The sequence below is a fragment of the Pteropus medius genome, unplaced genomic scaffold (genome assembly GCF_902729225.1).
Source record: "Pteropus medius unplaced genomic scaffold, Ma_sr-lr_union100, whole genome shotgun sequence".
NCBI lineage: Eukaryota > Metazoa > Chordata > Mammalia > Chiroptera > Pteropodidae > Pteropus > Pteropus medius.
The window spans coordinates 1,588,851-1,615,277 of NW_024355523.1; positions in this window are offsets into that span (position 1 = coordinate 1,588,851).

Here is a 26,427-nt window from a genome sequence, read left to right on the forward strand (position 1 = left end):
GTGCCACCCTCTGGTAACCACTAGTCTATTGTCCATGTCCATGAGTCTCTTGTTTGTCCTGTATATTTGTTGCTTTTAGGTTTATGTCCCACATATAAGTGATAGCATGTAGTTTTCAACTTTTTCTGTCTGGCTTATTTTGCTTAGCATGATTATCTCAAGATCCATTTATGTTGTCTCAAATGGTAGTATTTCATCTCTTCTTATGGCTGAGTAATATTCCATTATATATATGTACCACAGCTTCTTTATCCAATTATCTATCGTTTGGTTGCTTCCATAGCCTGGTCAACATGAATAATGCTGCTATGAACATCAGCGTGCAAACATGTTTTGGATATGAGTTTTCAAGTCTTTGGGGTAAATACTCTGTAGAGGGATTGCTGGATCATATGGTAGGTCAATTCTTAGTTTTTTGAGGAACCTCCACACTGTTTTCCATAGTGGCTGTACCAATTTGCAGTCACACCAGCAGTGTATGAGGGTTCCTTTTTCTCTGCCTCCTCTCTAACACTTGTTATTACTTGTCCTGTTGATAACAGCTATTCTAACAGGTGTGAGATGGTATCTCATTGTGGTTTTGATTTGCATTTCCCTAATAGCTAGCGATGTTGAGCATCTTTTCATATGTGTGTTGGCCATCTGTATGTCTTGTTGGGAGAAGTGTTTGTTCAGGTCCTCTGCGTATTTTTTGATTGGATTATTTGTTTTTTTGTTGTTATTGAGTTGTATGAGTTCTTTGTATATTTTGGATATTAGAACCTTATTGGAGGCATTGCTTGCAAATATATATTCCCATTCAGATGGTTGTCTCTTTACCTGTTGATGCTTTCTTTTTCGGTGCAGAAGCTTTTTAGTTTGATGTAGTCTCATTTCTTTATTTTTGCTTTTACTTCCCTTGCCTTTGAGGTCAAATTCATAAAATCCTTTTTAAGTCCAAGGTCCTTGAGTTTAGTTCCCATGTTTTCTTCTATACAATTTATTGTTTCAGGTCTTATATTCAGGTCCTTAATCCATTTTGAATTAATTTTGGTGTGTGATGGAAGACAACAGTCAGTCTAGTTTCATTCTTTTGCAGGTGGTTTTCCAGTTTTCCCAGCACCATATATTGAAGAGGCTTTCCTTTCTCCATTATAAGTTTTTGGCTTTTTTTGTCGAAAATTACTTGCCCGTATAAATATGGGTTTATTTCTGGACTCTCAATTCTGTTCCACTGGTCTGTGTGTGGAATTCTGCCACTGGTATTCTGCCAATACCATGTCATTATGATTACTGTCACTTTGTTGTATAATTTGAAGTCAGGCAGAGTGATGCTGCCAGCCTAGTTATTTTTTCTCAGAATGGCTTTGGCAATTTGGGGTCTTGTGTACTTCCGTACAAATCTGATGGTTTTTTGTTTTATATCTTTAAAAAATGCCTATGGGATTTTGATGAGGATTGCATTAAGACTGTATAATGCTTTAGGTAATATGGTCATTTTAACTATGTTGATTTTTCCAATCTGAGAAGACAGAAGATCTTTCCATTTCTTTGTATCTTCTTCAATTTCTTTTAATAGGGGCTTATAGATTTCATTATATAGGTCCTTCACATGTTTCATTAGATTTATTCCTAAGAATTTTATTCTCTTTGTTGCAATTGCAAAAGGAGTTATCTTTTTCACTTCTTTTTCTGGCAATTTATTATTAGAGCATAGAAACGCTATGGAATTTTGAACATTGATTTTATATCCAGAAACTTTACCCTATTTGCTTATTGTTTCTAGTAGTATTCTTGTGGAGTCTTTAGAGTTTTCTATATTGAGAATCATGTCACCTGCGAATGGTGACAGTTTGACCTCTTCATTTCCTATTTGGATGCCTTTTATATCTTTCTCTTTCTTGATTGCACTTGCTAGGACCTTCAATGTTATATTGAATAACAGTGGCAATAGTGGACAGCCTTATTTTGTTCTTGATCTTAGAGGGAAGGTTTTCAGTTTTTACCATTATGTATAATGTTGGCTGAGGGTGTGTCATAGATGGCCTTTATTATGTAAAGTACTTTCCTTCAATATTGATTTTGTGAAGTGTTTTGATCATAAATAAATGCTGTGCCTTGTCAACAGCTTTTTCTGCATCTATTGATATGATCATATGATTCTTATTTTTTAATTTGATTATATGGTGTATCACATTAGTTGATTTGCATATGTTGAACCATCCCTGTGCTCCTGGGATGAAGCCCACTTAATCGTAGTATATAATCTTTTTAATATGTTGCTGTGTTCAATTAGCTTGTGTCTTATTTAGAATTTTTGCATCTGTGTTCATGAGAGATATTGGTTTGTAGTTCTCTTTTTTGTGTGTTATCTTTACTGGGTTTCGGTATCAGGATAGATAATATTGTCCTCATAAAATGAGATAGGAAGTATTGCCTCCTCATTGATTTTTTGGAAGAGTTTGAGGAGAATGGATAATAATCTTCTTTGAATGTTTAGTAGAATTCACTGATGATGCCATATGGTGCTGGACTTTTACTTTTTGGTAGGTTTTTGATGATTGTTTCAATTTCCATACTGCTGATCGGTCTATTTAGATTTTCCAGTTCTTGATTCAGTCTAGGAAGGTTATATCTTTCTAAGTACTTGTCCATTTCTTCTAGGTTATTAAATTTGGTATTATATACTTTTTCATAGTGTTCTTGTATGTTTCTTTGTATTTCTATGGCGTTTGTCCTAATTTCCCCTCTTTCATCTCTGATTTTGTTTATTTGTGTTCTTTCTCTTTTTTCTTTAGTGAATCTAGCCAGACTTTGTCAATTTTATTAACTTTCTCAAAAAGCCAGCTCTTCGTTGCATTTTTTTTCTATTGTTTTTGTTTTGTTTTGTTTTCAATTTCATTTAATTTTGCTCTAATTTTTATTATTTCTTTCTTTCTGCTGACTTTAAGCTTCATTTGTTCTTCCTTTTCTAGTTTTTTAAAATGAAATGTTAGGTTGTTTATTTGGGTTCATTCTTGTTTTTTGAGATAGGCCTGTAATGGTGTGAACTTTCCTCTTATGACCGCTTTTGCCGTGTCCCAAAAGTTTTAATATGTTGTACTATTATCATTTGTTTCTATATATCTCTTGATCTCTCGTTTTATGTACTTGTGGTAGCTCTTATCCTCAGATCCCACACTCAGATGTACTGGTGTGCAATTTGGGTGTTTTCTATTGAGTTTTAGATGTTCAGTTTATTGTCGTTTTAAGGGGAGCGATCTGGGGACATCTCTCACTCTGCCATACTTCTGATGTCACTACATTCACAGACATTTAAATTAGGAATATTGAAATAAAAAGGCATGTAGCCAACACATGTCATTTGTTGACTTTTCGATAGTTGCCATTCTGACTGACATGAGATTATATCTCATTGTGGTTTCAATTGGCATTTCCCTGTTGATTAGTGAAATTGAACATCTTTTCATATATCTGTTGGCCATCTCTATGTCTTCTTTGGAGAAATATATTTTCATATCTTCTGCTATTTTTTGATCGGATTGTTATTTTTTTGTTTTTGTTACTAAGTTGTATGTGTTTCTGATATATATGGATGTCAACCCCTTATCGGATATATCATATTCTACCATTCAGTAGGTTGCCTTTTTGTTTTGTTTGTTTCCTTCGCTATGCAGAAGCTTTTAACTTTGATATACTCCCATTTGTTTATTTTTGCTTTTGTTTCCCTTGCTGGAGGGGATGTATCCAAAAAGTTGTTACTCAGACTAATATCAAACAGTTTACTTCCAATGTTTTCTTCTAGGAGTTTTATGGTGTCAGGCCTTACATTTAAGTCTTTAACCCATTCTGAATTTATTTTTAATATGGTGTAAGAGAATGGTCCAGTTTCAATTTTTTGCTTCTATCTGTCCAGTTTTACCAACACCACTTGTTGAAGGGACTGTTGTTACTCCAGTGTATATTTTTACTCCTTTGTCATAAATTACTTAACCATATAAGTGAAGATTTATTTCTGGGCTCTCTATTCTGTTACATTGATCTATGTGTCTGTTTTTGTGCCAGTGTCATACTGCTATGATTATTATAGCTATATGACATATTTTGAGATCGGGTAACATGATACCTCCAAATTTGTTCTTCTTTCTCAAGATTACTTTGGCTATTTATGGCTTTTTGTGGTCTATATAAATTTTAGAATTACTTGTTCTAGTTCTGAGAAGAATGACATTGGCATTTTGATATGAATTGCTTTGAATCTATACATTGCTTTGGGTAGTATGGCCATTTTAATAATATTAATCCTTCCAATCTATGAGCACAGTATTCATATATCCTTCCATTGTTTTGTGTCCTCTTTAATTTCTTTCTTTAATGGCTTGTAGTTTTCAGATTGCAGGTCTTTTACCTCCTTGGTTAAGTTTATTTCTAAATATTTTATTCTTTTTGATGCAATTGTGAAAGAGATTGTTTTCTTCATTTTTCCTTCTTATTGTTCATTATTAGTGTTTAGGAATGCAATAAATTTCTGTATTTTAAGGGAACTCTCATACACTGTTGGTGGGACTGAAAACTGGTGCAGCCCCTATGGAAAACAGTATGAAGATTCCTCAAAAAATCTAAAAATAAATATACCGTATGACTTACCAATTGCATTCTTAGGTATTTATCCAAAGAAAATGAAAACATTAATTTGAAAAGATATATTCACCCCTATGTTGATTGCAGCATTATTTACAATAGCCAAAATATGGAAGCAACCTAGGTGTCCATTGATAGATAATTGGATAAAGAAGTGGTACACACACACACACACACACACACACCCCCAATAGAATATTACATAGCAATAAGCAATAAAAAGAATGAAATGTGGCCATTTGTGACAACATGTTTGGATCTAGAGGGCATTATGCAAGTGAAATAAGTTAGGCAGAGAAAGAAAAATACCATATGGTTTCATTTATATGTAGAATCTAAAAACAAAACAAACAAAACAAAAACAGGTTTGTAGAAACAGAAACCAAGAAGATGGTTACTTTCCTGGGGGTTGGGGGTAGAGGGTAAGTGAAAAGAGCAAGAGGAATATAGTCAATAATATTGTGAGAAGTTTATACAGTGATCGATGATTGCTAGAATTAGTGAACACATTTTAAGATATAAAAATGTTGAATCGCTATATCGTATACCTGAAACTAATGAAACCAATATAAGATCGTATACCAACTATGCTTAAATAAAAATAAATTTAAAAAATAAAGCATGTAGCAGTTTAATCAATTGGAGTGTCAACAGAGAGGAGGTAGCATCCTCAAATTAAGATAATTCAAGAAAGTCTTAATAAAGTCTCAGAGGTGTGATCAAGGAATAATAGATTTGGTTGGAGCAAAGGGAGGACATTTCTGGGAGAGAGAATAGCAGGCTGGTCCTGGAGGTCTTAAGGCAGTAATAGTGCAGAATGACTGGCACCAGTAAGAAAATATAAGGAGATGAGACTTAAAAAACTGAGAGGAAATAAAAAAATAAAAGCTTTTATTTAAATATGATAATGTGAGACATACTTGGATTAAAAACTCTCTTAAGGGATGCTAAAAATTTGAGGATTCCAGAGTTGTGTAATCTCTGCAAAGGTTGTATTTCAGTTGTTCTATAGGATCAAATATATGTCATTGGGTCCCTGAATTTAGTAAATACCCACATATTCTCTCAAAGAAGCTAAATCTTTTTTCCCTTCTGAGATAAGTACCAGAAAATGCTAATTTTCCTTTCTGAACAATCACTCATGTTCCTTGCATCTCCTCTTTTGGCTCTCTTCTGGGCTAAATGTTGCTACTGAATCTGTTTGAGGAGCCTTTAATATCCCCAAGATAAGTGGCAAATTCTGAGTAGAAGAGTCAAATATAACCAACTTCCATTAAAATGTACTCCTATAAAAATTCTTAGTAGCTTGATGATGTTGTAGAACTGGCTTTTAATGGAAGTAAACTTTTCTTTTAAAAATCAACTACTTTTATGAACACAAGCCAGACAGAACTTCTAAAAATATGAAGAAAATGTGCACTTCCCTATTTCTCCAACTAAGTACAAGAAAAGGGGAAGACAGAAACTTTTAGACAATAGCCACCCTACTCCAGTCAAAAACCACAGACAAAACTGTTATCCCTCCCCCATCTATTCTAGCAAAGGCTAAGTGGGAAGCCTAGACTTTCACCCTCTTCAGACTGTAATGAGTGGCCCAAACCTCCTCATCAGGATGGTGTGAGAGAAAGTTGAATAAGGAACTAGAACTTTCATCCTAGAAGGATGGTAAGGACCTCCGCCCCATGGTGCCAAGGGAGACTCCACAAGGAGTCTGGATGTCCACCCACCACCAAACACTATTGAGATGATGCTCTTCCTTTCTAGTAGGGTGATTATGAGATATTGAGAACTTTGACTATCACCAGTTACCAATGAGACCATCATTTCATATTGTCAGTAAAAGCCAGGTGGGAACAGTAATGAGGTCCTCCAACCCCTCCAAGTCAGGGGTGTATTACTGAAGGCCTACTGGGGAGCTGGAACTCCCATTCTTATCTAGCAGTTATGAGGAGCCTACTCCTCAAGTGTCAACAGAGGCCAAGTGAGGGACCTGGACTACTCCCACAAGTGTGTGTGTGGGCCACTGCAGGTGAACTCAGTGAGCAATGTATTCAACCAAGTGACAATTATTTTCATGGTCTAGGACTATGCCAATCTAAAAAGAGAATACAGATGGCTGAATCAGAATTGTTTCAATTCCTAGGGCCCCTTTTATCCAGATAGCTACTCAGAGACATATCATTTGGGCTTCCTTGGGGTAGGACTCAGGGAAAGAAGAAAGCATCATGCTTAGGACTGGTTGTGGCAAATTTTCAAATTAAGCCTCTGTATCCTCACCCCCATCATTAACCTGGAGATGTCCAAAAGGAAACAAATCCTTGTTGAAGAAAGCCATTTTCAGTGACCCAAACTGCCTTACTCAGGTGTGTAGAACAGGATGAGTTGAGAATGGTAGAATCAAAAATTTTTTTGAGTTGATTTTTACTAGTCCATTCCACCTCATGTCTACTCCAGCAACCTGAGGTTAATAGGGGTATGAAGGGTCCATCAAATGCCATGACAATTGATTTATTGTTAAGTGGTCTTTAAGACAAAATGCGCACCATTGTCAGAATGTAGATGATCTGAAAAGCTGAAAACATGACAGTTTGGTTCAAGGACAAATACCAGAGTCGGACTGGAACAGCAGTGAAGCACAACAGTTGATTTGAGACGGGGCCAACAATTCTATGAGGTCAATTTGTCAGAAGCAGGCGTCACCCCATGCCATGTGGTCTCTCTCACCATGAGACAAATGGAATTATTGTTGATACAAGTCACAAGTTTGGCAGACATTGGTAACTTTTGCATGAGAATCATAGTCTTTAATTTTGAGCCTAGTCCACGATGGTGGATATGTTGCCATGTCTGGCTTGAGGTAGAGATGGCAGTGATGGAGTGATGCTGGTTTGATCAGCAATTTGATTGTAGTCAGTTTCATCAGAGAATAGGTTCTTATTATGGGAACCTACCTGAGTGACCCAGACCATCCAATCGACAACAGTGATTTACCTCTGCATTTCATGGCTCCAAAAATAGGAATCTTTAATATGCTGGTCTATAGTCTTCCAACTGAGAACCTAGATGGCTAGTAAACTTAGTAGAATATGTCGTATTTGGTTCTTAGGAGTATTGTCTAAGGCAAGATGATAACTTTAAGTTTAGCCTATTGTGCTAACTGGCCCTAACCACAGTGATTCTTCCAGAGTTGCCATTGCTCTATGAGGGATCCTTATATTATTCTACTTGCTCCTTTCTGGTATTTTTTTTCCTCTGGCATTGGTTTATTCCTAACATGCTTACTCAGCTGAAGGCTTAGAGTAGCCCTCTGCATATCTCCAGAGTTCTGTCTTCCTTGAATTCTGAACTCTTTTTTCCTCCGCTTGGTGAGACTACTGATCTCTACATAGATTCCCATCTCCTCTGTACTAAGACCTGTCTCCTACCAGTAAGGTGGGAAATCATCGAGCACATTTAGTTCACGCCTCTGCTCTCAGTGATTACTGTCCTGTGCTTCCGGTTATTCAGTAGGTGAAATTGTCATTTCCTACATTTTGTCTAGTTTTGAAGTTTTTCTAGATGGCCCAAAGCAGAAGCTCCCTATTCTTATTTATAGTGGGAGCAGTAAAAAGGGGCTATTTCTTGGAAAATTCTTCCTCTAGAAGAAAAATAAGGGCCTGGGTGGTCAGACGTTGGGGGGGAAAAAAAAGACAACTTAGGATACATTCAGAAATAAGAATTGTACAAAAGCTTGGTGTGTTCTTTTGAACTATTTTTAGGAGGATCCTAAGCACCATATGAGAATTGAATCTGCAGATTCTCAGCCTAATTCTTAAAACAATAAGCCAAAGAGAAGTACCCAAGCTTTTTACAGTTTCACCAATGGCGTTACAGGATGCTCCTGTGATTATGAGTTTATTGACCTTTTCTTCATCCTGCTTTGCACACACTTTTCTTGGCAAGCACACTCTTTGCTGTGAGCCTGATGAATTACATTCTGGGCTGGGAGCAGTCTCAGCATCACAGCACCAGTTTGATGGACCACAGGCTGAAGATAAATGAGTAGGGAATATATACGATTTATTCATTTTCCCATATAACTATTCCAGCCAAGATCCTTTGCAAGGCAAAGGCAAAGCTAAAACAGATATCATTAACTTACTAACCTACTCCTCCCAACTACTGGCTCTTCTCTCTTGACATATATATGATTTTAAATAGCCACACATCTAAATGCAGATCTCATCTCTGCTTATGTTTTAAAGTTCATCTATTCAACTTTTCTTCCTTTTTGGAATTGTTCTTGATCAGTTTGGAAACAAATTTTTTGCTCTCCTTTTAAATGATGAGACAGTTTGATCAGTTCTTGTTTTCTTGTACATTCCCTACATTTCAATTATCTTTTGACCAATTTTCAGTTCTCAAAACTATAGTGGAAGTCTCTGAGAGACTATTGTCTTTTTTAAGCTCTAAGTATATGAACTAGGAAGAGAGAAAGGAAAAGTAAAGAGCAGCCATTGAGGGACTTTTTTATTCTGTAGCAGGCTCTCTATTTGAGATTATTTATAAAGTAACTCATTCAACATCCTTGTGATGTAGATGTCATTGTTCTTAATTAACAAACTAAGAAATATATACCGAGAAAAACCAAGACCTGTGCCTAAGTTTTTTCAGTTCTCCAAATTCACAAATTCTTTCTCTTATATTCTTCTCTTTTGCAAATTTATTTAGAAAATCAAGCACAGATTGTTCTGTAATATATATATATATATATATGTATGTATACACATATATATACACATATATATACACATATATATACACACACATACACACATATGTATGTATATTTTTACACACATTATATATATACACATATATGTGTATATATACACACACACATATATACACACACACACACATATATATATTTTAAACAGTAATACGATTTCATGTTTATTATTATATGTATAAGCAGTTCAGATATATATAAGGTGGCTTCATTATCCCCAATCATATCTCATCTTTCTCCTCTGAGAAACCAATATTAATAATTTTGAGTTTGTATTATTTATATACAAATACATTCAAACACACAAATTTATAATTTGGTAACTTTTATATGACATATTCATTATGTTTTTCAACTTACTTGTTTTAATCTAGACTAAATTTGATTTTTTTTTTCTAGGAATCATAATATGTTGACTTTTAAAATTGCCACATGGTATCCTATTGCATGTGGTAGCTTAATTTTTAAATCACTCACTGCCCTATTGTTAGAGGTATAGAATTTCTATAATTTTTATGTTGTAAATAATACTGCAGCCAATATCCATATACTTACATCATTTTTTTACATGTACAAATGTATTATTCATTTGCTTACTGTATTTGGCTCTTTCTCCTTTTCCAAGAGTCTGTAGTTTAATTAGCAAATGCACAGTCCAGTAGCTCTGCCAGGTTTACCTCAATCTTGCTAGGGAGTTTAAATGATCCCCTCCTCATTCCAGCAGTTTTATGCTGACTGATATTGCCAGCCAGACATCAAATTCCTAATTCACAGCCATTCGGCTCAGAAAAGTATTGGGTGTTCTAGTACTTAAATTGTCAGAGCAGGTTCATAGAATTATAGGATAAGAGATTAAAATGACCTGTTGGGTCAACTGTTCTATACACCTGCCAGCAAAAGATTGTTCCTTACAATGTACATTATTAATGGAATGAACTGGAATATAATTTTTTTTAAAAATCAATCTTTCCACTTGAACGAAAAGAAAAAAGGAAGAAGTTGTCAATGAGAACAGGGATCCATTTAAATAAATGATTTCAGAGTTATGTAAAGAATGGTGATATAGCTATATTTCAACAGAATTATGTTGAGCAGTGTCATTTTGTCTAATTTAAAATATTCTATCAGTAGAACCTCTACCATTCTCTTAGGACACTATTTCATTATTTAAGACTGATTACAAGTAGGAAAAAAAAATTACCTTTCAGATAAATTTGCTAATATTCTTAAGTTTTAGCTGGGAAAAGTTTGATAACTAAGGGACTGGACCATATTCTGATTTCATAAATAGTGACTTAAAGAAGAATGCTGTCAAGTTCGAGATGTGACCCTTCTCATACACAAATGTACAATTTGGTACTACATCATAGATTTTGTAAAAATTAAGTGAGACCAAACTGTTCTTAGCACAGTTCCTGACACAAACTTGCCAAATATTGCCTTTTCCTTTATTCCATCCCATTTATTCACCTTCCTTGCCAATTAAATTCATGTTCTAATTCTTTCAGTCTAAGCTATTCTTATTAAAAATATATTGAGTTGCAACTCTATTCTAAACATTGTGGGATGTAACATTCAATGGAGAGGGGGAGTAAAGGGTGATTGCCCTGCCCTTTTGGATATTGTAACCTAGTTAGGAAATCAGTTATTAATCAAAGAATCACAGGAATAGATGGAAAAAAATTAAACTGTGGTAGGTGAAAGAAACATGCAACAGGAGAGTCTAGACTATTAGATCTAATCTGCGTAGTCAGAGCAAGATCCTGAATGGCGAATCTAAGTTTGCAAGATGCAGAGGAGAGGCCTGAGTATTCTATACAGAGGGAAAATATCGAGCAGATGTTCTGTTGTGAGAGGAAGCATGGTAACAGCAGTAATTGAGTGAAAGGCAACTTGGCTGGCGAGCAGAAAGTAAGAAGATTATGGATCAGATGAAGCTGAGAAGATACAAGAGCAAGAAATGGAAACATGTTGGACAGGAACAAAAATGGCTGTAAGGAAACCATTTAGTATTTTGGGAAAGATATCATGCATAATTGGATTAAAGAAGAGATGTAGTAAAGTATTTCTTTAGAATTTTCTGCTCTTCAATCTAGGAAGCATGATGCTAAAAACTATAATAGGTATTTTTAGCTTTACTCCATGTGTCTTAAACCTGCAAGCCTAACTTGAAGATTATATCAGTAATACAACAACAAAACTAGAAATCTAATTTTAGAAGCACTCAATCAGTTCACAATAAACTGATATATATATATAAAAAAAATTTTAAAAGAGTGTATAATAGGAAAAGTGACATTTTAAGATATAACCTCTTTCCGGTTCCACCGGAAGCTTTTTAAGTTAGTTAAACTCTTAGCTTCAGTCAGCAATAGAGTCTAATGAAAGAGGAAGGAAAAGAAATTAATGATGTAGAAAATTCCTGATCTTTAAGAGTTGGGAAGACAATATTTCGTTATTTTTCTAATGCCTTGCTTCTAATTACCATCCCCTTCCTAGTCCTTAAAAATATTTGTGAACTGAAGTATTCTGGTGGATAATGTTAAAATTTTGACTCTTGATCTAGAATAAGAAATGTCTCTTTTTTATAGGAAAAGGAAGGTCGGTTCAAAAGAATTTCACTCTTGGTTGTATCTTGAGTGATTATTTACCTGAGCATTTTTTCCTTATAGTCTCTAGCCTCTTCGAGGGTAAAATCTTTATCTTATTCATATTTGTGATTTCAGGACTTAATAGCTAGTAAAGCAGAGACAACAAATAAGTATTCGATGAATAAATGAAATAATGAACTGCAGTTTATTGCATCTATAAGCTGAATCATTACTCTAGTATCACCATCTAATCTGTGGCATTTTGTAAATCTAGAAGATACCTAATAGAGTAATTGATATAATACACCCCTCATTTTACAGGGAAATAGAGACCAGAAAAGATAATTTAGTTAAATTACTCTCAGTTAAATAATGTATTTAATATGTTAAGTTTGAGAATATTATTTAGGATGAAATGTAGAAAGTAAAAATAAAAGTTTTATCAACATATACCTATTTAATAATCTGTTGATTTCAACAAAGCATGCACGGCCATTACTGTATCATTGAAATGCATTCCAGAGCTACTCACACTTAATCAGATGTTAGCATTTTATATGCCTAGAAATAGACAGTCAATTCCACGGAGCTCCTATTTTATTTTCCTTCATGTTCTGAGATGTACTGTTATTTTGACCTTTAGTTTTATTCTCTGGTTTCATCACAAGATGGAGCCAGTGTGTCTCTGTCACCACAGAATAAGAATTAACAGATAATCTTCATGTACTTGCATTGGAGGTTGGAAACAGATCTAGTGAATTCCAAGCATCTTTACATTCTCTTTTCTTTTAAAATTCCATTATCGCCACTGAAGCAATCGGTGAATATTTCTCTAGAAGTTGTCTTCAAAGTTCAGATATTTCTATATCTAAGAGAATTCCATGTCTGTATATCACTCATATCTGACTACTAATTTCAATAAGTCACCCACCTATTGGAATACACACACACACAGTATGCACACATGTTCAGGGTTACAGTCATTGTTCTTGTTCTGGCCTATGTACAGAAACTTTTTTTTACCAGTGACTTTTATGTCTTACATTTAAATCTCAGTTCATAAATTCATCTCCTAATTTCCAGAGGCTGGTTGGTAGAATTTTAACTTCAATCATGCTTGCGGTTCTCCTCACTCAAACTTCTGGAATCTTAAACTATAATAAACATCAAGGAGGACTAATTTGTCACTGATCATCTGTTTCCTTTGAGATCCCATTAAGTCGACAAATCCAATTAACTTCTGCTTCTGTGCCCTCCTTGGATGTGTGGGTCACCCATTATAGTGGCTGGAAGTTCTAAGCTCTTTCAGTCTTCTCAGTGTAACATGTGGCCATTCATTCTGAGGTTCTTCTACATACTTAGGGATACTGCCAAATCCTTCCCTCAAAGGACACACCTCACACATACACCGCATGTGTGTGCATGCACACTTCTCCCAGCTGGAAGCATCTCTTTTTACTGTAAAGATAAAACATGTCTCTTCACATCCTATTCATTTCATTGGGTTTAGACACTTGAAAACAAAAGCTGTGAAGCTGATACACAAGCCTCATCTAAGGAAAAAAAAGTGCAGTGTAGCTACCTATTTAAGGAGGGGAAGGAAAGGCAGATTGATGGAGGAAGAAAACAGAAGATATGAGGAAAAAATAGAAATCTCTTTCAGAAAATTATTTTGACAAATATGCACAGAAATTCATTCAATAGCTACAGACACTATGCTTTTTTTCCCATTGTATTATCATATGCAGGGAGCTTTGTCCTGTTTTGTTAAAGAAAAAAGAAAGAAACAACCAATGTCTGCACATGGAAGAGTTCACTAACTAGCAAATGTCCCTGATTCAATGAATCAGGTAATTAGTTTGTGATAAACAAATTAATTATGTAATGCCTTCATCCCAAAATAATTTAATAGAAACTTGAATTATTAAACTGCAGTGGAATATGCACAAGTTTCCACTATTAATCTGACCTTTTTTGTCAGGCCATGATTAAGCCACATTTTGCGTAAGAATAGTGATAGAAGGGACTGGATGCGTGGAGAAGCTGTATGACTCCTTGATATTACAGTTTTAATCTTTGCACCTATGTACATATTGTTTTAAACTGTTATTTGCTATTTTCTCCATCATTTATTGGTATAATAGACCATTTTCCAGGAAAGCATCTCCTAAATATTCCATGCAAAATTGCTGCTTACTAATGATTAAGTTGAAAAGCAATCATTGGTGAATATTTTAAAGAAAGCTTTTGTTTTGACAGATTCTGCCAATGCTTCTCCCAAATCAAGTGTGTGTGTGTGAATTAATGAATTTGATCCGAAATACCGTAATAGCAAAATAAAGAAAAAGACAATCTGCCTTTTGCCAGGAGACCTTAGGGTCCACTGATTTAATTAAACATTTAATCATTGAAATATTTTTAGATGTCAAAACTATAGCAACAAAATAATTTTATGCCCTAAAACATACCAGACTAGAAAAGAAAAAAATGGTCATGTATCATGCCTTGAGGGTGAACAGTGAAAAATGCTCAATACATTCACAGTGCCTGAAACTAAGCTACTTCCTTGAACAAAAGGAAGTTTGTATATTTTTCATAGCTTGTAGTTTCTGGATGATGATCATATCAGCCTCAGTGACAGAGCTTTCTTCTTCCTTTTTATTCTACGACCTCTCAAAATTAGTGTATTGCTTTCTTTATCTATGGTTTCAAGTTCTATATAATGCATACTTTTTCAGTGTGTTCTAGTTTCTCAAACTTACTGTCTTATCATAATTTAAGTAGTTTCTCTGTAATCTTCTTCTGTGCTCAACAGTACTAAATAATTGAGTTTGTTTTATCCATATTTTTCTCTTCTCTTGCTACTACATTCTATTTTATCTTTACTATTTATTTCATTAACTTCTATGACCATTTTTAAAGGATTTTAGTATTATACAGAGAGCTGAGGAGGGAAAATGAGATGTTCTATCTTTTATTGAATCAGTTATTTGTTCTTTATTCATGAAACATTTACTTAATGGCAATTATGATTGCGATCCTGCATATAAAGAAAGTTATGAGATTTATTTTCTGCACTCCAAGAATGAATAGAAACTGAATAAATTAAATGTCAGATTTAGAAGGATATTAAAGGTTATCTAAGTCAGAAGCTCCATAGACAGGATACATCAGAATCATCTCTAGGGTTCTAAAAAATGTGGAACCATAGATTCCACACCTCAAGACACTCAATGAGTATTCAAAGGGTTAAAATGTGTGTTTATTATGCATCCTAGGTGACTTTGGAATATCAGAATGGCCATGAAGAACAATTTAGAAACAAACTTAGATCCATTTCTTGAATTTTTTGTTTTATAATATACATGTGTATATAATATATATTATATAGAATGTATTATATAATATATTTTATTATGTATTATAAAATACACACATATATTTACTACCTTTGGACTTACGAAGTCAAAACGTCAAAATTCCTGAGGCAGCACGTGCACTGTCTATACAGCTCTGATCAGTATAAATTCTTCTTGCCATAAATAAAAATGATCTCCTTATAACTTCCATCAGATGATCCTTTTTCTTTCTCTTGATTCTAAACTGTATTAAAACTTTTGAGAACACCAAAAAAATGATTCTTGTGTCTTTCCATCAGTTCTTCATAGTTAAAATACAATGTTACATTTAAAACATGACACAGCATATGCTTGCAGAAAATTAGTGGCTTTTCATTAGATTTTATGATTACTATTAAAACAATGCTTTTATTCATGATGAACTTTTCTCATTTATTTATGATCTTCTCTTGCTAGTAGATGAGGTGCACACTTACTCTGCCTAGTAATACAGCAACTATTGTCATCTATAGGCAATCAATGTAATACTAAAAGTGTCACTGTTCCCAAGCAGGCACTACATGTTTATATTTTCATATTTTATTTATTCTCACATTATTCCTATTGTGTCCACATAATACAATCTCTTACTCCAAGCATATACTCCTCATAGTTTCGCTCAACCATCTTCTATGAATAATAACACTTTCTCATAATATTTCAAAGATTTGTTCGTAGAATTTTAATGTAAAGTAATATTAGTGAATTGGAACATCTGCACCAGAGAATAACATAGGAGTTAGACTTGACCTCCTGGTGCTTGTTCTCAGTATCCAACAATTGTATTCCACATTGTTCTGAGTGTCTCTGAACTGTCTTGGACAATGGGTCCATTGGTGTGGTGTTGTGTGCTCATGTTCCAAAACTATATGTCTATGACTGTTTAGTAAGGGGCTGAGAGTTGGAAGACACTGTGCTTTCTATTCAGACCAGATCTTGCTTTGGACATACAAAGAAGATAATAATGTTCTAACAAACTCAAAGGATGAAGGAATCCTTTTGTATATATCCTTTCTAACTTACACTACTTTCTTATATTAACCACACACTTAGGCTGAAAATGATAGCACGTACTTTTCCATAACAGCTGCACCACTTTGCATTCCCATCAATGGCATCCCAATTTCTACCTATCTTCACCTACACTTGCCTTATATTGTTACTTTTTATTGTTGTGGTACTGTTTTTTAATAACAGTAATGAGGTGATAACTCACTATGGTTTTGATTTACATTTTCCTGATGATTAGTTGATTAATTTGAGCCTTTTTCCGAGCACCGTGTGGAGGTTCCTTAAAAATTAAAAATTTCCAGCAGTCCCACTTTTGGCTATTTATCCAAAAGAGTTGAAATCAGAATCTCAAAGATATATCTGCACTCACATTTTCATTGAAGTACTATTCACAATAACCAAGATGTGGAAACAAATAGTCACAGAAAGACAAATACTGCATTTTCTCACTTATATGAGATATCTAAAATAATCAAATTTATAGAATCAAAGAGTGGAATGTTGGTTGCTAGGGCTAGGGGAGGGGAAATAGGAAGCTACAAATCAAAAGGCTGAGATTTTGAACAAAGTTTCAATTGAGCAAAGTGAATCGGCTCTAGAGATCTACTGTGACATTGTACCTATAGTCAACATTAACGTATTATACACTTGAAAATTTGTTAAGAGGATAGATCTGATGTTGGGTGTTCTTATCACAATGAAAGCACACAAAGAAAAGGGGAAATATGGAAATCTATAGTTTCATTTCCATTCAAACTTTTTTTTTAATCCTCAGCTGAATATAGAATGTTTAGAAAGTGTGGGAATCAGGAGTTCAATTAAAGGAATTTTGTACAGTGTTTCTGATGTCTGATAGAATTAAATACATTTATATATTCAAGCTAAAAAAGACTGGCAATTCTGCATGCAAGTAAAATGATTTCATATTTATATCTAAAACTGGCATTGCACAGTGTGATGATAAACAGTAAAATTTATGTTATTTTAATTTTCTTTACTTAGAATGACAATTAATTTGTGATATAATTTTTAATTAAACTTTTTATTTTGAGATAATTTTTTTATTCACATGCATTTGTAAGAAATAAAACAGAAATCCTGTGTACACTTTATTCAGTTTCCCCAATGGTGATATTCTACAGAATTATAATGCAATATCATAAGCTGGATATTGACATTGGTAGAGTCAAAATATAGAAAATTTTGGGGAGTTCTTCAATTATAAATTCAATTTCTTTTACAGTTATAAGGCTATTCAAATACTCCATTTTGTACTAAATGAGTTCTGGTAGTTTGTGTTTTTCAGGAAAGTGGTCCAATTCAGCTAAGTTGTCATATTTATAAGTATAAGGTGGTTTGTGGTATTCCCTTATTATCATTTTAGATGTCTGCAGGGTTTATAGTTATAGTCCTTGTTTTATTCCTGATTTTGATAATTTGGATTATGTTACGAGACTCTGGATCTTATTAAATCCTGTTTTAACTGAGCGATATCTGGCCTCTGTAGACATCTCAGTGTAGAGGGTTGTTCCTCATTACTTCTGGGTGCATTTGGGGGCATGTGGGAGTACTGGTTCTCAACATAGTCTCTACTAACATCATGGGAGGCGTTATTTATAAACTAAAAGGGCTGAAAGCCCTAGCTCCCCACTTGACCTTCTCTAACACCACTTTGTGTAAGTTTATGTGGGAGGACTCTTTGTTATGACATTAAAGTCCAGGCTGCCTACTGGGCCTGTACTGGCATGGGTAGTATTGAGGCCAAAGTTAGTTCTGCAGTGTTCAGCCGATACTGAGTCGTTATTGTCTAAAAGTTTTCTGTCTTGCTGGGCTACCTCTTTCCTTATCCTATGGCTAGAGAGGACAGGCTTTTTATTTTATTTTATTTATTTATTTTTATTTTTTTAGTCTACACCCATTAGTATAAAACCCAAAGAAGTCAAGGTGTCTTTCCTCAGGCTTCTAGGTAACTAGCCAACCTGTTTTCTTCTCTGTCATTCACAGTCTGTTTGTATTTGTTTTATGTATGCTGTCCAGGGTTTTCAGTTGTGCATAGCAAGAGACATAGTGAAAAGTATATCTACTCTGTCTTCCTGGAAGCAGAACTCCACTACTACTTGTTATACGTGATAAAATATTTTTATAGAAAAACCTTATCTATTACATCTGTAACAGTACTTTAATTGCTTTTGACATCGGTTCTGCATTTTTCTACATTTTCATTTTTTCATTACACCTTGCAAATTATGTAACTGGTCCCGCCTTGGTGTTTGGCATGGAAAGAGGAAATTTCAGTGAGTGTTCAATATGCCATTTTGAATTTGAAGTCTTAGAATAGTTTTTTTTAACACTAATCTGATCATGTCACTCTTTTATTGAAACTGTCCAATTGTTTTTGATCACTCTAAGAACAAAGTCTAAATTCTTTAACAAAGCATATGAGGATTTGTATAATCGGGACTCCGGCCCTCCCTAGCCTCATTTTACATGTGTTGCTCATTATTCTCTCTTCTGCAGTCATAATTCTTTCAGTTCTTCCTGTTGTGTCCAGAATAACCAGACCCAACTTGAGTGCTCTTAACCAGGAGACAGTTTATTAGCCGGCGGCTGTCCTTGCAAAGGAGCAGCCTCGAAATGCCAAGATACAAGGTTTTTAAGCCCCAAATCCCATTCCTCATTCTGTCTTAAACACAAAGGTCCATCTTTCTCCTATTCACTACCTGTCAACCCACTGGTCAGGTGTGCAAGCGGGAAGTACAGAAGCAGAAAGCTTGTGTTACAATGTTATGTTCCTATGGGTGATTGCCTATGTTCCCATGGACAATAGCCAGTGTTCCCATGGGCGATGGCCAAACAGTAATTTTCAACTTATATACAATTGATTATTTTTCATGCCACAAAAGCAAGCAGGGTTACACAGGCTAAAATTGGCAGTTAGCGTATGAGCTCATTGTTACAAGTTTCATGATTAACAGAATGTGGTTAGGGGTTCCAGAAACTAGGCCTAAGTTATAGACTTCCTTTGTCCAGTTTCAGGTTTTAATTATTCTTTAACCCTTTCACATTTTAGCAGGCCATTACACTTCCCAGTCCCTCTTTATCTCTCACTTCCAGACTTTGAGCATACTCTCTCCCCACTAGAAAATTCATTTCTTCCATTCACCTGGCTAATTCCTATTCATCCGTTTTTGTCAGCCTACAGGATCTTTCCTCATGGATGCCCTCCCTAGGTACCAAAATTAGATTAGGGCCTCATTATATCCAACTATGTCACCCTGTACTTCTCTTTTATAACAAACTTGCAGATATTTAATTAACCATTTGCTACCATCTGGACTATAAGCTTTGGGAGAGAAGGGGTCCTCTCTCTCCCTTTCCCTCTCTCCCTCATGCATTGATGTTACCTCCAATGTCTAGCCTTGTATCTAGCATATAATGGTCACTCATTAAATATTTATTAACTACATTAAATATTTTATGTGTAAACATAAAATTTACTTTTGGAGAGATAAAAAAAACTATTCCATAATTTATATAAATTTATTGATTAGTTTTTCGACAACCATTTATTTGGTGCCCTGTGTGTGAGGCAACATGTCTTCCTACGCGGTAAGAGTATTAAAGTGATCAAGAATAAGGCTAACCCTGTCTTTATAAGTCTTGTATCTAAAGCAGGTAGTCAAATATAGATAGATAGATAGATAGATAGATAGATAGATAGATAGATAGATAGATAGATAGATGATAGATAGATAATTATATATATATATGTATATATAATGATAAATTCTAGGAAAAATCTGAACGGGGTAATAAGATTAAGCACAACTGGGGCAGGCTGCTTGATCAAGGAATTAGGAGAAAAATATTTTAGCCAGAATAAACAACAAATACAAATTTTCTAATTTTATTTTGCTGTTTATATGTTTTGTTATTTTTTGTAACCTAAGAATCTGGGTAGATAGTGATGCTGTCACCATGCTGGGAAAGACTGGGATTGATGAGGTTATTTTGGAGGGACTCAGATACAGAAAAAGATTGGAAAATTAGAAATTTTCTTTAGAAAATTTTGAGTTTGAGCTGCCTGTTAGATGTGTAAACAGATATGTGAAATAAAAACTTTTATGTATGAGACAAGAACTCAATTTTTATACAGTTCCGTATATTCTCATTGGTCTTTTGAGGGATCAAAATACTTAGAAAAATGCTAGATAAACATTGTCTTCATTATTAAAATTAATGGAATAGTTGAGAAATCATTATTTCTAACAGTTGACTAGAATGGTCCTGAAGAGGGAAAAATGTTCTTTGAACTATATCTAAAGATACTACATTTCTTGGTTTCTTTTTCTCATGGAAAAAGGACATTCACCTCTTGAAATATGTGAGTACCTAAGATATAAATTCTATTTATTATACCATTCAAAAAATCCTATGAACTACAGAAAAACACTTATTTTCCTAAGAAATCTGTTAGTGGACAAATGGTACATATAAAATGTATTCTGTATGTGTCCCCAAACACTTGACCATTACAGAGGTTTATTTTTCACACTTATTGTTTACAATTTAAAATATTTATTGTAAATATTTTACTGAATTTTAAAGGAGTATGTGTCACCATTAAATATGAATACACTTCAGTTTTTCATACTCTTCTATAGCGTGCAAAATTTAACTAAAATGTTTGTAGTTTTCATTGAAACTGTCCTGAACCAATTCAGAAAAGAAAAAATAATAAATATTTTTTCCTCTTGACTCATCTTAGTTTTTGCATTATTTTATCTTTAATTATAGTCAATGATACACTTGTAAAATGTTTTCATGAACACGAATTCCACCATGAAACTGTAATTATGCCATGCTCCACATTTCCCTTTAGGGTTTTGTTTACATAAACTGTATTGCCTTAAAGTGCAAAAAATACAAATATATATAAGGTACATGATATTCCCAACATGCTGTGCTAATCAGAGCCTTTGGAAGAAATATCATGTCAGACTCCAGAACAATCTATTTTCCAGCCTTGTTCAGTGCCAAGGAAAAATTTAATGTACTCTGTCAGTAATCTCTAAATTCTTCATCATGATTAAGTCAGATTCTCTCACAGATTAAGAAATCTCAGATAAGAATGCATCTGTTAGCTATTACAACAACAACGCCATGTAACAAACGTTACATGTCTCAAAATTTCAGTAGCATATTTCAGTAATTTTACTTCTCACCCATGGGTGTCCAAGTCAGCTGAGGACACCTCAGCTTCCTAATGTAGGTCAGTTCAGTGCTTCCTTTTGCTGTTTTTTATCCTCCCCCAGGACCAGTGGGCCAGAACCTGAAAGACAGGTCTAATCACTCCAGCATATTTCAAGCCCTTCCTTGCATCAATCTGTTGGTCATTTTCAACAACAAAAAATGAAGGTATGTTACCCAAGATACTTTTCTTATCACCTGCTTCTTGAAAATTTCTCTGATGGACCAACCCGGAGATCTTTCTCTGACAATCTCTTGCACCAATTATTGTCTAAGCAACTTTACGAAAGTTGTTTCATAACCATTTTTATGAGGTAAATTTTTTTAATGTATAATTTTATCTCAAGTTTAAAAGCACCTTGGAACTATATACTAGTGATTTTTTTCCTCAGTTTTTATCACGTGTTTGGTACAAAATCTTAAGTAAAATAAATGTTGTTGAAAACTATATGAGATGGTAATGACTTTTGGAATCAGACAGTTTTGTTGTGAATTCTGTTTATTAATAGTGTAGCAATCAAGACATAGTCGACAACGTGTGCGTGCTTTAACACAACTAAGATTTATTATCGACTCTGTATCCAATGAAGTCAGTAAGGGGCTCTGATCATCATCGTTATTCAGGTACTTGGAATGATGGAAGCTCTTTTTTGACACATGGTTTCACCACTGCAGATGAAAGGAGCATAGCAAATGGTGCACTGACTCCTAACTTACTCTCTCAATTGGAAGCTCTGACAATTATTTCTGCTTATATTTCATTAGTGAAAGCAAATTATGTGGTCACCTTAACTAGAAAGGAAGAGAGTAATACAATCCTATCATATAGTATGTGACACATACAGTGGCAGCACCATGAAATAAGAACCTTTATTACCCCTGTTTTATACAGAAGAAAATAAGACTTATGGCTGTAGAATAACTTCTGAAGCCACACAGTTACAAAGTAACCAATTTGTAATTTAAATCCATATTTCTAAGAAATGAGAACCTAAGATTTAAATCATAGCATTTCACTACCATTTCATATGAAATAGGCTCTCTGGCGGAGAGTGCATGCTGACAGATATGTTGTCTTCCCTACTGCATTTTCTAGTTAAGATGAGGAGGGTTTAGAGTATAAAAATTAAGGGAAATAGTTTTTAATCTTTTCAAATATTTAGCTTATATTCTATCTGTATCCTGACTATGATATTCAGAAGTACCTCATATTTTTTCCTGTTGCTATACATATTATCTGCCTCCCCCCAAATTATAAGATTATGGAGGCAAGTTGCAGAAATCACGTCCTCCCCTACAAAATATTTGTTAAGACTTGTTGATGTGACTGTATATCAAGACTATTTTTCTTTAACTGCATGATTAGAGAAACAGGGAACAGAGTGGATCTTTCTTCTGAGAAAAGAAAAATATTTTCACTAAATTATTTTCTTTGTTCCAGGAAATATCTGCTCTTCTAGGGTAGGTAAGAAAGTATTTTTCTTCTTTATGTTTCATTTTTCTTTTTTAAATCTAATTCTTCCTTTATCCTTGGGTCACTTTACTTATTTTTCTCCCCTCTATTGGAAGGTAGTCACATAAAGGTAAGTGTCATTATGGAGGAAAGTAAAATTGATACGAAAGGAAAGGGCACAAAAGAGAAAGGACTAATATTTGAATTCAGTTGATTTGCACTTTGATTACTACCTCAGAATTCCAAATGCATACGACCTTAGGTTTAGAAGTTTTGACGAACACATAGTACCATGGAAAATTTGGGTTTTATATGTGACATTCAATCTGCTGTCCATTCTAAAATGATCTTTCTTAATCATAAAGCTGACAACATAACTCCCCTGTTTAATATCCTTAAATAGCTTTCCATTTCTCCAGGATAAATAACTCCTGTGCATTTCCCCAGCATGCCTAATCTTTTCAGCTCATACTTCATGTTTTACTTTCCAACCATACAAAAATATTTTTAATTTACCTTGTTTAATCTCACCCTCAATTTTTGTGCATGATTTTTTTCTCTACTTGATAAAAATCTCGGCCTACCTCCTTTCTTGTGCTACTCAAACTCATTCCTTTCTCGTGTAAATCTAGAAATCACCCCAGGTGATGGAAACCACTGGGAAATCTTTCTGTGTACTACCAAAACACTTCATCCCAGGGCTTAAAAGACTGAGTAGCCTGTTTACTAATAAGTTCATGTTTACTAATAAATTCATGTCGCTAGACTTTAAACTTCATAAAGATAGGAATTGTATCTTATTTATTGTTATATATAGGGCCTAGAATAGTTTGCATAGATGATTCAATAAGTACAGTAAGTACAACGGTACATTCTGTTTTGAAGAAACTGCAATTCTGAGTTTCTGTGATTAATTTATACCACAATTAGTTTTATCCCAGCTTTTTTTTTTTTTAAAAAAAAAAACAAACAAACGAAAAACCTGCTGCCTGAAATACTTAGTTTGAGATAGCAGAGCTGTCCATCCGGTTGGTGTATATGGCCATTGCACTGTTGCAACCTCTTCTACTTCTGAAAACATTTTATTGGAGCAAAATAGATAAGAAAATCCACAACAGACAAACTAAAAGTAGTGAAAGTTCAAAAGTGCAGAAGGAAAGGATGAGCCTTATATGGAAGGAATAAGATAGAGAAGGGCCAGAAGGGGAAGTTGGGGGTATAATTAGAAATGACATACATTTGACCCCACTAAGAGACTTCTGAAAACATTAACTGTAAACCGGTCTACCAGATATGTGCAGAGCCAAGTAATAGAGGGAAAGCATGGACCTAGATCAATCATTCTGGCTAAGTTAAATAAAGAGAAGACTTTCTTTATTACAGTGGTCAATAATATCAATATTTGTTCAGGTGCACACTAACTGAAACTACAGCATTACACCTGTAGGATATAACCATGTATCCCTTAATTCTTATACAGGCATGGCCTTTATTTAAATGTCACTGATTATCTTACATTTACTCGTGCTTGTAATAAAAGCTCTTTTGACATAGATGTGTCTGTGTGTGCACATGTGTACTTAATGAAATAATTTTCATTGCCAAATCTCAAGTAAGAATGTCGGATGTTTATATAAATCAAAGACAAGGCTCCAAATGTCAATACTGAATCTGTATGTGCATTTATTTAACTATGATGTTTTAGACAAATGACCTAGCTCATTGCCCTGGCCCTTGTCACTGAAATTTAAATTAACTCTCCTCTTAGGCAATTAGAAAAGATATATAAAGCAATGAAACTCTAATTGTATTTCTGAATTACAATTAGATTGATCATTAACAGTTACAGAGTTGATACTCAACAGTAAACAGAACCATATATCAGAACATATATTTTAACTCTGATTTCAAATTGGAATATCTAGAAAATAATTATGAAAAGTCAAGGGCTATAAAGTAGTCACTCTCTCCAGTCTCTTATTCACCCTTTTTTCTTTTCATTCCATATACTGGAGTGAAAAGAGCTTTTACCTTTTCTGTAGATGCCAATGAACTTAACTTCTGAATCTCTTGCTCTGCCCAATCTACATTTTATTCTGTTCAGATTCTCAAAAGGGCTATAATAATTTATTCTGTAAAAATATTTATATTATTTTTCTGCTTTTATTTGTAATAAACTCATTGTAGAGTATCTAGAAAATAAAAGAATAAGGTAGAAAAAAATACACTATTAAATAAACTTACCAGTCTTTCTTTCTATATATGCATATTTTGTATTGATGATTTATTTTATCATACTTTTAGAAAGTATGTGTATATTATGAATTTTTCTATGTATTTTTACAATCATGTTTTAGTGGTTACATAATATTCTCTCCTATGGATTTATCATATTTTGTATAAGAATCCTCATCTTGTTGGTCTTTTATATTGGTTCCAATTCTTTAATAAGGAAGACTTATTAGCTATATGTAGCTTTCTTACTTGGAGATTTTTAAAGGCTATATTCCAATAACTGCAATTACTGAGCCAGATCATACATATTTTAAGCCACTTAATACATTTGACAAATTCTTTACCCTAAATTTACTGGTGGTCAATAATGCTGTGATTTATGTATGAGGTTGCCCAACTCACTATATTCTTCCTTATAAAAGGTGGATATAAATTTTTTACTTAAATATGAAAAAGTGCTTCCTACCTCTTTGTCATCTTTATTAATAATTTATATTTTCCTATGGTTTTTCTGTTTATATCTTCAACCGAACTTGGAGTTTTATTTAATTAATTAAATGAAGTCTTTATATATTAATACTATTATCGTATACTGGATTATCTATTGCCAAGTAAGTGTCATTTTCTCCTTTCTGTGTGCTCTTTTATCTGTTAGGGTTTGGAAGTGTAATTTATATTTCCCAGAATGTTCACAAGTGTGTTATAGAGTTAGAGCCTAGCAATGTGAAACATTCACACAAGATTTAGAAAATAGAACAGATAGGGAAGCCATGGTTGCTTTGTCTAAAGTAGCATAACAGGCATGTGCTCTCCAACAGAATACACACATAAAGTATTACCAAAGGTTTCTGAACATCCTTTTACAAATTGCCCACTTTGTTTCTGTAGGCAACATAGAGGCTGACATCTGGTACTCCCTGCACTTCCTGATTTCCTAAACACTGTCAGTCCTGACTTTCACTTCCTTAGTCCCTTGAATTTCTTACACTATATCCTACCTTGCTTGCATTAATTCCTATGTTTCTATTTTTCTATATAAATATTATTGATACATATGAATATTTACCTTAAATAATTCTTATTTAATTTTACCTTCTT